General features: G+C 32.0%; 1 protein-coding gene across 1 annotated transcript in view; it reads right to left on the minus strand.

The window, feature by feature from the left end:
* Positions 1–2039: 2039 nt before the first annotated feature.
* Positions 2040–12307, minus strand: part of LOC124355266 (heterogeneous nuclear ribonucleoprotein A1, A2/B1 homolog) — a 33668-nt gene continuing 23400 nt past the window's right edge. Inside the window, exon 8 of the mRNA XM_046806320.1 lies at positions 2040–2132. The gene's annotated coding sequence lies outside the window, so the exon portion shown is untranslated. The remainder of the gene's footprint in view (positions 2133–12307) is intronic.

The following is a 12307-nucleotide window of genomic DNA, read 5'->3' on the forward strand; positions in this document are numbered from 1 at the left end:
TTTTATTTTTGTAATAAAAAAAATAATTTACACTTAAATACAAGATTTGTTAATTATTTTCTACTACACTAAAAAGTTACATTTCTAGATACATTTTTTCAAGTGTTCAGATGGATTAATATGCACATTGTCAAAGAATATTTTTAAACAGCCAACAATTCATTACAATAAATTGTGGTATATATATAATTTTAATCTGTATATTTTAAGAAATAAGAAAATATTAGTATACAAGAACTTACCCTAATCTGATGACCATTGTATTCCGTTGAGTTAAAGTTTAGTTTAAATAAATCAAATACTCCAAATTACTGCTTTTCTACACAAATACTTAAAAAGTGTAAAATGGCTAATTTTGTTCACTTTTTTATGTACAATAAGAAAAACCACACGTAAATAATAAATAATATATGATGATATATGCCATTCGGGTGTGACAAGAACAAAAAAAAAAAAAAACAAGATGAAAAACAATGATGAATCAAATACAGAAATGACCAAAATCCATAAAGGATACAAAAAACTTTAGTCTTTCATGATTACAGCACTTATGAAATATTAGATTTGGATAGGAATTTGTGAAGGAATTAATGTTGCAAAAAGTGCTTACTTAATAGTTGTAATCTTGATGATATCACCTGGGTAGAGGATACAATCCAATGCCAATGCTATTATCACCATGAGGGTTGATAATGGTTGGTCATCTCAGAATGGTTGGACTTTTTGCATAAAAATCGGCCGCTCAGAAATCACCCAACTGGTCCATACGAGTGTTATGCAGGAATAGTTATACACATGAGCGTCACTTTAAATGATAACTGATAATCACTAGTGTGGCTTGTATACTCGTATGTGTATTAAACAAGTTTGAATTTTACAATGTTTTAGAACCATCATTAACAGAGTGCTAATCCCGTAATTTTACAGAACAGCAAAACTTCCGAAGAATGCTAATCCCGTAGTTTTACGTGGTTGTCATTTCAATTGGTATTATATTACATTGTCCGTATTTAAACGGGTTTTGTCTACTCTACAATGTTATTTGGATTTTTAGTAACACAATTCACCGCTAGAAGGCGTCAGATGTATTGAATGAGCTTGATAACAAAGCAACTTCGGTCGCTTTGTTTACGTGCCGCTGACGTTCGTTGCAGCCGGCAGTCGATGTCGCAATCATGGCTTCTCGCAGCTTGAACGACGTTGCGATCAGTGATGTATTAGATGAAGATAGTTTTATTGGTGTTGATAGTATTTTTGAAGATTCTGACATTGATCCTGATTTCATGGAAGAAGATGAGACACATATTTCAGGTAAGAATATGTCTATTTATCACATAAACATCAGTCTAAAAGTTTGGTTATGTTATTGTTTTCGTGAATCAAAATATAATTTGTATTATAAAAAATTAACTTTATTCAACTAATATTCTATTCATATGAATAAAATGAAAATTTTTTCTTTTTTACATAGTATATTATTATGTTACAGATGCTGAAAACAGTGCTGACAGCGAAAGTGATGCCGACGCATCAATATGTCGGCATAGTATTTTTGTCAAAACACTACAAAACATGATTTGTATTATTCAAAGGACAGTTTATATTGTAAATAGGTCATTGTAAATAATTGTATATATGCTTAGTTTAGTTGTTAGATAAAAAAAACTCTCAAAAAATATGTTTTTCAAAAACATTTTTATGTGTCGTTTTTGAAAAAAAACACTAACAATCTCACGTTAAAAGAAAGACGAAAGTAAGCTGAATTAGGGCATGTATTTTTCTTATACCTTAAATACTTTTTTTTTAATAAATTTTTTAAAACCACCAAAAAACGCCCAGCATTCTACAGAGTTACATGTTATTTAGGGCCAGCACTCAAAGTGTTAATGGAGGTACTAATCATTGCATAACAAAAAAACCTAAAACTATTTTTAGATTCAAAAATATTCAGTAATATAAAAATTAATTTACACGAAGAATAAAACCTGTAATTTTAGAATAGAAAATTTATTCTATCTAATCTACACACTTCAATGTTTCTTACCTGATTTACAAGGATTGATGCATTTTCTGTAGTCCTTTACCTTCACTGGCTCCAAGAAACATGAATCTTAGTCCAAAAGAGTGCTAACCTAAAACAACAAGGGATTACGTATTACTCCTACATGAATTTATTAACAATAATAAAACAATACCATTTTCCATTATATTAAAAAAAATATATATAACTACAATTTATTTACTTTATTTTTTAAATAAATTTAGAACAATTTATACAAAATCTACTTAATTATGGAACCCAACTCGATTCATTAAATTGTTTAGCAGAATGTGTACATTGCAACAAATTCCACATACAATAGAGCATCAATAATTCGGACACAAAAAATCGCATTGAAAGTGAATACAGTAATAAATTAGATTGTTTTAAGTTTCAGAGTGCTATGGCTCAATGATGGCGAAAACCTCACCATTTCTTAACCTAGGAGCACTATTTTATTTAGGTCATACAGAAACAGTAGAATCGGATGGGGATGAAAATGATATTCAAGAAGCTGAGGTTATACATTCTAAAAAATTACTACAGCAAAGACACTAATATTACGCCTTGGAAAACAGCATACAAACCAAGATCATTCTTTTTAAATAAATGACGGATTTAGTTAAAAAAATAACACAATTACTGTATATTTCTAGTTGCATTTTTATCACTACATTAAGACGTATTTGATTGTTATTCTTATGCTCTGAAGTGCAAAATTGTGCTATAGAATATTATGTTTCCAAAATGAAACACATTAAATTAAAGGTTTTATTGACACACTCCATTTTTTGCATTAATCCTAAGAAGCGAACTACAGGTGATTTTTAAAATTGTTTTTACGTTGAAGAAGTCTATCATAGGTTCAGTTTGAAAATCAGGATAGTTTGATACTACAGAAGAGGTCCTATCGTAATTAATCCGGATTATCAACGCTCTATTGTAAAACGAAAATGCCCTTAATTCTTAAACCATCTATAGTAAAAAGTAAATAATTTGACTCCAGATGTATCAAGTGAAGAGTTCCTGGATCAAAAGATTTCTTTTCGAGGCTCTTTTAAGAATACATTTGATTTGTATTACATTTTGGGTTTTTATAATCAATCGACTTCAATACATTGATGTTTACAAAAACAGCAACATTTAATAGCAGTTGGTAATATGTTTCAGATACAATGATGAGAGGTTAATTAATTTATCTCTTCTTGATTGATGCTATTTTACAAATGCTTAAAAAATTCATGATGAATCTGTTTTAAGGCTCATTGTGCCAAAATAACATGCTGATAACTCAAAATGTTCATAACTTAAAAAAAGTTAAATGTGATAGCAAGAAATAACAAAATCAATTAAGACATCATATCATTAAGTAATAAATAAGTTAACAATCAGAATTAAATTTATCCAAGACTACAATTTGAAATTTCTCCCAAGTGAAATGCTGATCCTAAGTGATTAGGAAGTTCTCACTTGTACACAGTGTTTAATACATCGAAAGTCAATTACATACATATAATTAATTTCTAATTCATTACTAAATAGGAGGCATCACAGTCATTCTATATGCCTGCTTTCTAAACACCTTTTACAGTTCCAAATTAAAATATAATTATTTATACGTTTTCTAACTTGTCCAGAGAAATATTAATCAATGTACTAAAGGTTATAAAATTTGTTGCTATACAACCCATAACTCAAATCAGTGTAAAGAACAAAATTACAAGTCCACGACCAAGCTGAATAACAGTAAATTACGTTTTTGAGAAATGTGTTGCCAAACCCTACCTTAAGTATGAACTATTTCTGCTTTACACTAATCATTGAGACCTAAATAAACACTTTCATGATTCAATAAAACTCTAGATAATAAAATAATTAGTCTTATTCTATTGAACACCATACTAAATTTTCCTTTTAATGCTTTTAGTTAAAAAAATCTCTTTTCAACATGCACTGAATTGGTAAAATAAATTTTAATTTTTAATAAGTTTTTCTTTGAAGCCTAACATAAAAATTTATAACTTTTCACTTACCTTCCTACCTGAACGAATACTTACACCTACCAACCTATTCAAAATGCTCCTCAAACTCGGTCTACAAGGCCTAGGTCACTACAAAACTAGCCTGGCTATCTAGCTAGATGACTTCTTCCTTGACTCTATAACTCAACACAACATTAGTCTGTATCAGGTGGAATGTTACAAGAAGCTGAAACTTTGTCTAAAGAGTTATATCTTAATCTATCACATGGAGCTTTTAACAAATTGTAAGTGATGAGTTTTTTTTTTTAATTCTATTCTAGCTTGCTTCATAAAATTTTAAATATTTCTTCAGAATCATTTATTCAAGTCATTGAATTGTCAATAAATTAAACATTACAAGAAGCTGACCTCATAAAGTACACAAGCTGCTGGCAGAATACTATTTTCAACCACACCATTCTTTTAAAAGTACATTTAATTAAATCTAGCAAAGTGAAAGATTGGATATTTTGAACAAAATAGTGTAATTTAAGTTTTTTTCTGATAGTTAAAAAAAGTTATCCTTCTAATTAGTTTCTTATTTGTTGCTATTCAATTATCCAATAAAACAACGTCATGACAAAATAGCCACCAGACTTCAAAAATGCTTTGATCATAAAATCTATCAATAAAAACATTGGTACTTTACAAATCATGTGAAACATATATTCACTAAAAGCTGGAATAATCACTATAAATACTGCCTAGAGAACGGATCTTCACTTACATCAATGACCTAATAAGTAATAATTAGGAACTTATATTTCACATCTAGTATTACTGACCAAGCGTGACAAGAAAGTGCTGTAAAAATATCATAAAAGACATTAAATAAAATATAAAAAGCTCCATAAACAGGACACAACATGAATGTGTTTTTCGTTAACCCTTTTAGTGCCAGAGGAATTTCAAATTGTGCTCCACCAGTGCCAAGCAACTATTTATAGAATTGCCAGTGCCAGAAAATTTCAATATCATTTTGGAATGTGTTTGTAAATAATTTGCATCTCTGTTATTTGTTACATAAATTTAATTGTTTTTACACCTAATTATAGATAAAATTCAGTCTATTTGAATAAAATATTAAAAATAGCCTTACTCAAATTAAAATATGTTTGTTACAAAATAATTTACTTACATAAAAAGGTGATAGGTTGTTTTTCCATTTGGACCTCATTATAGTAATTTTAACATAATAACTAAGCTCTTTCAATAACTTTACTGTAAAGACCATTAAGTTACGTTACCGTTAAGTTACAGTTTAGTTAAGTTTTAAAGTCCTTTTGAAATTTCATCGTAAAATGTTCACAAATAAAAATGTTGTATAGCATTAAAAAAATTTACTTGAGTATAAACAAGTTTTGGTTTTATTTATTTGGACCTTCTTATTTATGGTGATACAAAATAACTAGGCTCTATTCAATCAGTTTACTGTAAATAACATTACGTTATGAAGATCCTGTTAAAAAGTTCATAGTAAAATGTTCACAAAAAAAAACGTTAAAGCAATTTTGTTTTAAACTAAAAACTAGAACAATTGGTAAAGCCTTACAAACAGCTGATGATTTTACACAAAATATAAAGATACATAAAAAAATAAAACAATACAACAAGCAAAAATAAAAAAAAACTCAAAAACAGCACTGATGAAGACACACTTCAGAAATTTCTTTGTATTATAATAAAATCTTACACATACATACAATGATGATGGTTTTTATGTAAAAGCATTTATTTATTTATTTAAATATTGTTAACGGACAATTATAATTACAAAATAAATTGCAATATAGCATACTAATGTGATGATTTGAAAACCAGACTATTATTAGTTCAACACTCTTAGAACATTAACATACAAAGTGAATACAAGCCTCAAATTTTATAGTCAATATTTAAATTGCAAGATCAGAAATAATAAGATACGGTATTAAATAATATAAATTCAATGATAGAAAATAAATGCCATGATGAGATATTAGTAAACATTCTTTTTATGTGAACTCAGGTTTTGGAATCTTTATAAATTAAAATAAAACAATTAATAAATAAGTGATAAATTTTATAATATTCTCAATTATTTCATTTTTAATGCATTCAATGGTAATATATAGTCTATACTGTTTATTTTCTCAATAATTGGTGACATTACTAGAATATCAGAATATTATTACCTAAACACAACCCTAAAATAAGTAATTTAGTAATAAAAAATTAAACCTACCCACCTTCCTGGAATTCATAGCTGTGTTACAGGCCCTAGCAATGGTAGCTTAGAGATGTCCTCGACTACAACCTACAAACTTAACATAACTTGGCAACACAATAATACTAGAATTCACCACAAATAATAATTATGTTCCTCAATTGCATTTTCTTAAATAACATGTATCTAATTAATTCAACCATACATGGTAAACATTTTTGAACACTGTCACAGAAATTTATTTTGCAATATATATATATATTTTTTTTTTTACAAATTTTGTCCTACAATCGTTGCATGAAAGTACATTACTATATTTATTTACGAGATTAGTATATTATTTTAATATTTTGGTAATCTGAATTACAATAAAATAAATATTAACTGTTAAGAGTGATTTGTTCATTTACAGAATAGAATGTATGATCATTTAAAACATTAACCCTTTTAGTGCCAGACATCTCGCTACAAGACGATTTAAAAGTCATGCTTGTGCCGAGACGAGATGTTCCTACGCGAAGAGCAGTTATGTTTATGTTTTGAGTTATATTTTAGTAATTAATGTTATATTCCACATTATTTTGCATTGTTTTTATCATTAAAGTATTGAAATTTTGAAAAGAATTATTAAATGCTTTATCATCAAAGTATCAAAATTTAAAAACATATTTTCTTATATTAGTTATTTTACCTAAAAATGGATTTTTATTTTGTTCCCACAGAAAAGTCACTGTCTAAAGTGAGTTTAATCTTTTAAAGTCATATAACAATCTTATTGTTATGCATTTTCTGATGGAAAATTCATTTACCTTTCAAACGAATTAAAAAGGAGCTTTTAATGATAAATAATAAATGTTAGGTGAATTTTTTTCTGAAACCTTGCGTTTTAGTAAAAATCATCTCTAGCAATTAACTATTTTTAAAAACTTTGTTTATAGTACAATATTAGTAATTACACATGATTTTGGGTTGTTTAAAAATTTCCTTTATGATAAAAGTATTAAAATTTCAAAATAACATTTTTTTATAATAGCTATTTCACATAAAACCTGATTTTTATTTTGTATCCGTGGAAATGTTGCTGTTTAAAGTGATTTTGTAATTAAAAAAACTATATAAAAATTTGAATGTTAAATAGTTTTTGATGTGTAATTGATTTACCTTTAAAAAGAAGTAAAAAGGAGCTTTTTATGATCAAAAATAAATTTTACATAATTTCTTCTAAAACCTTGCGTTAACGTCCAAAACCCTCTGGCACTTTTCGCAGTCACACAAAAAATACTACATAGCACTTTTTAACATAGATTTGATTATATCTCTGGCACTGAAAGGGTTAATGGTTATTACCAACAATATAAACTTTAGTAATTCCGACAATTACATGAGAGCGCATCTTAAGCTATCCTGATCACTCTGCAGGATCTGCTGTTGCAAAACAATATTTCCTGTATAGTTCAATGAGTTATAATTGTTTGTCTCAACATATATGCGATCTAGCGGACAACCTTGGAAATACTTTCGTGTGGTTTGCATAGCGTAGTGATTAGTGTTCTCTGTTTATTTTCAGCTACAAATTTCCACTACTGAACAGTAAAACCAATTATCTAGTTCTATCTATATTTGTCTTAGTAAACTCCTTTTCATGTAGTTGGTAGACATGATTTGTGGATTACAAGTGATTAAGAAATAAATGATTATGCTATTATCAATGGTATAAAATGGCGTCAAAATCACTTTGAAACGAATTTGAGCGCGGACTTTTATGAATGAAGAAAATGACTTATTGCAATAATTCTGAAAATGATGAGACAGAGACTGTGTAACAGAATAGATGTGCAATAAGTGTTGTGTATCAGTGTGTATCTAGGAATGCTTTTAAGTTTTTGGCACCTCTAAAAAATGCTTGAGGTAACACATTTTCGAACTAGGAATTGATAATCTAGTGCTTTGCCTCACTATTTATATAATCAAATCAATGATTGGATAAACTTGAATATTACAATCTTTTATAATATGTACTATAAATGATAGTATATTGATTTTTAAAATTGTGTACAAATTTAATTTCAGTGTTAATTTTTCATCTATCATTAGTGGTATTGATAAAATATGTTAACACTTTTACCGCCACAGGCCATTGTGCTCAGATCTGGCAATCAGACAGAGAAACGCCGCGGTCTGATTGAATCAGCTTTCCGTATTTTTTAACTCGCCTTCGGCTCGCTGGGGGCTACGCCCCCAGGCCCCCAAAGTAAACGCTTGCAAATTCGGGGATAAGCGGAATTCGGTGACTGGTTAAGTCCCGGACATTAAGTAAATGACAAGGGAATTTAAAAATTGACCTTTTTCATAAGATTTTTTTCCGGATTCGTAAAAACTTTTGACTTTGAGGGCATTTTGCGGTTAAACCGTTAGAGATACGACAAAAAGTGACTGGACCTTTCTGTTGGAAATTTAATTTTGTCTTTTCGATTGTGCCCTCAGATCTGATCTACGACCTATGGTTTAGCCAGAAATGAGCTCGGGAGAAAAGTCTGCACGGGTCAGCTATCTTGAATTGTTTAGTATAAACATAATAAAAACCGACCTCAAGGCAGTATTTTAAGTCGAACAGGGTTTAATATCACCAGGAGACTATCTAGTCAAGGCGAGAAATTCCCTGGGTGGGTGATTAATGTTAAGGAGGTTAAGACAAGAGGGGGTTTAATTTCGTCAGGATATTGTCTGGTCATATGAACAAATTCCCAGGGGGGGTTAACGTTACCGGGGGATAAGTCTTCAGGGGGGTTATCTGGTCATACCAGGATCTTCCCAGGGGGGCGGGGGGGGTTAAGAGATTTGGTGACTGGTAAAATTCGGACATGAGGTCATGGCAGGAAATTCCCTGGGGGGGGTTTAATGTTACCAGGGGGGTTAACACATCAGGGGGTTGAATGTACAGGAGGTTATCAGGTCATACCAGGAAATCCCCGGGGGGGGGTGTTAATGACACACTTGGGCCTTTTTTAGAGGGTATTGTGTCTGTGAACATAATAAATATTCCTCTGTCCCTATCTACTATTGACGCTTAGCTAACGCTCAGCCAACTCCCGAAGTCACTGAACCTTTTCTGTAGATCACGTGATTTCCTAAATCCCGTTTAAAATTGTTGTTTTGAGTTACGACCAACCGTTTAGCCGCTATCAAGCCCGGAATGTAAATTTTTAGGCGAAAATGTCCAATATTTTCACTTATCGCGTTTTGCGGTCAAACTAAGGGAAATATAGAAAAAGTCACTGGACCCTTTTTTGTAGGCCATCTTATTTCCTAAATAAAAACGTTAGTCTTATTTTGACCTCCGACCAATGGTTTCGCCGCTATCGACCCCAAAAACAAAAGTTTCGCGTAAAAGTTACAACAAAATTGTACATAATCACGTTGTTTTCGGTCAAACCAATCGAGATATGGGCAAAAGATTACTGGACCTTTTCTGTAGATCGCGCAATTTGCTAATTTGATGGGTCAATCAGAATTTGAGCTACGACCAACGGTTCGGCCGCTATCGGGCTTGAAACATATTTTTATCGAAAAAATCTCTGGAATTTCAAATGTTCGAGCGTTTTGTCGCTTAACCATGGAAGATAGAGCAAAAAGTCATTAGACCTTTTTTGTAGTTCACTTCATTCCTGACCATTGATGAATTTTCCGTCAGATCCGAGCTAGCTCCAACGGTTCGCCCGCTATCGGGCTTACAAAAAAATGCCTGCAGGGGTGAAGAATGCGCGATTTTTTGGGAATTTTTTTGAGGGGTTAAAATGAAAAATTCTCACTTTTCGGGATTTTCCTGGTGGTTACAAGTGGAAAAGCTATCTGTGTACCAAATTTCAAGTCTCTAACTCATCTGGAAGTAGGTTAGAATTAGTATACGTGAGTGAGTGAGTCAGTCAGTTACACATGCGGTTGTATATATATTAGACTCGCCTTCGGCTCGCTGGGGGCTAGACGCCCCCAGGCCCCCATTTGGGTGTTGGCTAAATTCGGGGATAAGCGTAGTTTCGGTGATTGGTTAAATTCAGACGTGAAGTTTCCAAATTTTATGTATCCGTTTCTCGAGAATCTTACGGGTCGTAATGCTTCGCAAACGCTCAGCCAAAAGATGTTGTGGTGTATAATATTAATCAATTGATGTGGTAGAAGAGTTAAGTTATGTGTTCGTGAAATTTGGAGACAAGAAGAATTTGGTTTTAACCAAAGTCAGAGGACGTATGTATACCATAGTTTTAATTTTCCGGATTTTACCCAAACTTTTGACTTTGAGGGCGTTTTTGCGGCTTAACCGTTAGAGATACGACAAAAAGTGACTGAAACCTTTCTTGTCGGAAATTTAATTTTGTCTTTTGATTGTGCCCTCAGATTTGATCTACGACCTATGGTTTAGTCGGTACAACGCTTGGAATAAATGTCTGCACTGGTGGGGAAAAGAGCGATTTGGTGATTGGTAAAATTCGGACATGAGGTCATGCCAGGAAATTCCCTGGGGGGGTTTAATGTTACCGGGGGGGTTAACATTTCAGGAGGTTTAATGTACTCAGGAGCTTATCTGGTCATACCAGGAAATCCCGGGGGGGGGGTAATGTTACCGGGGGTTAAGGACACCAGGGGGTTTAATTTACTCAGGGAGGTTATCTGGTCATACTGGGAAATTCCAGAGGGGGGGTTTATTGTTACTGGGTGTTAACACACACGTGGTTCTCTTTTAGAGGTTGTTGTGTGTGTTAAAATAAATACAATTCTCTATGTCACTATCTACTATTGGCGTTTAGCTAACGCTCAGCCAATTCCCTGGGGGGGGGGGGTTGTAATCACTCGGTAACGTAGTAAATAATTTGTTAAATCCGGAACCAAAATGAATTGAACAAATCATAGTAGCAAAAAATCTAAAACAACCAAAATGTGCATTTTGTAAAAAAAAACCGATAAATATTTTACCATTGAAAGCGATTTACAGGCTTACTAAAGGATATAAGACAAAAGGCTACTGGACCTTTTTTATAGATCTCATAGTTTTCTAGTTACTGAATGATAAAGATTTAAACTCCAATCAACGGATCGGCTGATACCGACTCCAGAAACAAGATTTATACGTATCAATCACAAAATAATTGCATTTAAACGCGTTTTGCGTCGAACCATTGTAGATAGGTCCAAAAAGTCACTGGACCTCTTTTGTAGATCACTTCATTTTCTAAATCAAACCTTTGTTTTTATTTTGACTTCCGACCAACGGTTTTGCCGCTATCGACACCAAAAACAAAATGTTCACGTGAAAATTACATAAATTTTTGCACATAATCACGTATTGCGGTCATACCGATAGAGATAGGGCAAAAAGTCACTGGACCTTTTCTGTAGATCACGTAATTTGCTAATTTAATGGGGTCAATCAGATTTGAGCTACGACCTACCGTTCGGCCGCTATCGGGCTCGAAACATTATTTTTATCGAAAAAATCTCTGGAATTTCAAATGTTCGAGCGTTTTGTCGCTTAACCATGGAAGATAGAGCAAAAAGTCACTGGACCTTTTTTGTAGTTCACTTCATTCATGACCATGAATTTTTCGTCAGATCCGAGCTAGCTCCAACGGTTCGCCGCTATCGGGCTTACAAAAAATGCCTGCAGGGGTGAAGAATGCGGCGATTTTTTTGGGAATTTTTTTGAGGGGTTGAAAATGAAAAATTCTCACTTTTCGGGATTTTCCTGGTGGTTACACGTGGAAAGCTATCTTGTGTACCAAATTTCAAGTCTCTAACTCATCTGGAAGTAGGTTAGAATTAGTATATACGTGAGTCAGTCAGTCAGTCAGTTACACATGCGGTTGTATATATATTAGATAAACCGTTAGAGATATGACAAAAAGTGACTGCACATTTCTTGTCGAAAATTTAATTTTGTCTTTCGATTGTGCCCTCAGATCTGATCTACGACCTATGGTTTTAGCCAGAAATGAGCTCGGGAGAAAAGTCTGCACGGGTCAGCTATCTTGAATTGTTTAGTATAAA

This window comes from Homalodisca vitripennis, chromosome 1 (genome assembly GCF_021130785.1).
Source record: "Homalodisca vitripennis isolate AUS2020 chromosome 1, UT_GWSS_2.1, whole genome shotgun sequence".
In the NCBI taxonomy this organism is placed as follows: domain Eukaryota; kingdom Metazoa; phylum Arthropoda; class Insecta; order Hemiptera; family Cicadellidae; genus Homalodisca; species Homalodisca vitripennis.